Here is a 2212-nt window from a genome sequence, read left to right on the forward strand (position 1 = left end):
CTCTCATGGCAGTGAGTTGCATTGAGCCATTTGTAGTGCTTTATAATTTAACTGTTTCTTTCTTGTATTATATATTTATCTGTATATGATTTAATAGTTCATTTCTTTTTGTGTGTGTGAGTGAGTGAGAGAGTGAGTGAGTGAGTGAGAGAGTGAATGAGTGAGAGAGTGAATGAGTGAGAGAGTGAGTGAGTGAGTGAGTGAATGAGATAGAGTGAGTGAGTGAGTGAGTGAGAGAGTGAGTGAGTGAGTCAAATAGTTCATTTCTTGTTATATATCTAATTATCTTTATAAATAAATGTATTAAATTATCAGCAATTTGCTTTTATCTCTCTAGAGAACTCTGTCTAACACATTCCCTCTAAGCAACTCTCCTGGCCTGAATTCTGCGGAATCCCTCTGGTATGTGTTCCTCCATCGCCATCTTCCTGGCAGTCCAAAAGATTCTTTTTTTCTAAAGTGTAAGTTTTTTTTAATAAAAAGCGTGGCCACTGAGTTCAATGGCACCCACACCATGCTCTGTGCCAGGGAACCCTGCAGACGTGAAAGTCCACCTGCCATCTGGGGCCTTTCCTCCATGGCCCGGGCCAATTCGTTAAAAAAACACAACCTTCTAAAACTCATGGGAGGAGAAATAGATCATTTAATAGGCCAATAATGCCTATTACAGGAGCCCTGGTGCTATAATGGTTCCACACTGGGCTGTTATCTGCAAAGTCAGCAGTTTGAAACCACCAGCTGCTCCCTGGGAGAAAGCTGAGGCTTAAAAAAAAAATGAGGAGCTGATGCCGGGGGCTTCAGTGGAGAGCAAATATCTTGAGAATGCTGAGGGCAATGAATGTACAAATGTGCTTTACACAACTGATGTATGTATGGATTGTGATATTGTGATAAGAGTCGTATGAGCCCCCAATAAAATGATTTTTTAATGGGGTTTTCTACTCCCAGTAAACACTTACAGTCTTGGAAACTCGACTCAGTGGCAGAGAGTCTGTTTTGGTTTGTTTTTTAAATGTCTATTATCCAGTTTAGATCCAAAGTCAATACCTTTCCTAAAGAAGAAAGCACCAGGTGCTGCTGACTTCACTGGTGAATTCAACCCATCATTTAAAGAATGAACACCACTGGCCTTTATAACCCCTGGAGCGACAGAGGACGGAGAGCCAGGAACTGGAGGAGGACATGGAATGGGTGCCTAATTGCCTCCTTGGCCACCAGACCAGGAGAACCGGATGCTGCTGCACTCTCATTATTGAGTGTGTTGATCAAAAATTCTATAGCTGAATCCCAATCAAAAGGGGGATAGTGCAGGTTAGAAATTGGACAGCTTCCGGAGTCTACATTTTCCCTGGAGCCACGAGGGTGGATGAACCACTGAAACAACTTCCCTGAGGTAATCTTTGAATCTAACACAAAAAAATATATATGGACACCCTTTCATCTTCCTTGAACCAAATAGTAGTTCAGGCAGGTAGGAAAGAGAGCACTAAGCTCTCTTAAGAACTGTTTGTATGGGATCAAATGGACACTGCCAACTGGGAAGCTTGGCCACAAAGCTTAGTGAGTTTATTTTAACAGGGGAGGGACACTTCGGAAAAGGCAGGTGAGGACGGTTGTGCAACTTGAAGACCATGGAGCAGCACCTGGAGGAAGGGCTGGGCGGGTGTCTGTTCCGACGTGCTGATTCTCAACAACAACCAAATAAAATGGAAGAAAAGGGAAACCAGAAACCATCCTTGGAGTACCTGGGTGGAGCATCTGGGTGGAACAGGCTCATTCCTTGAGAAAGATAGCCAACCAAAATGTATACAGGGAGAAATGGATCCTCTAACAGACTACTGTCTGTGAAGTAAATTGGGGCCCACCGTGAACCCCCTTCCGAAACAGAAAGCACCAGGCCCAGATGGCCTCAGCTGGTGAGTGCTACCAAACATTTAACGAAAAACGCCAATCCTTCTCAAGTTTTTCCAGAAGCAACAACCAAACTTCCATCGCTGAATTCAATGAGGTGTTGGCCGGTAAGGGAAGCAGGATGGATTTTTCAGGAACCCAGAAACATAGCGGGGGTGGGGTGGGGGTGGGGGGGGTGATCCTCTGAAGCAGCAGTTCTCAACCTGTGGGTCGTGACCCCTTTGGGGGGTTCAAACGACCCTTTCACAGGGGTCACCTGATTCATAACAGTCTCAAAATGACAGTGATGAAGCAGCAACGA

The sequence above is a fragment of the Echinops telfairi genome, unplaced genomic scaffold, assembly GCF_000313985.2.
Source record: "Echinops telfairi isolate 266 unplaced genomic scaffold, ASM31398v2 ScPeMD7_655;HRSCAF=1070, whole genome shotgun sequence".
Taxonomy (NCBI): Eukaryota; Metazoa; Chordata; class Mammalia; order Afrosoricida; family Tenrecidae; genus Echinops; species Echinops telfairi.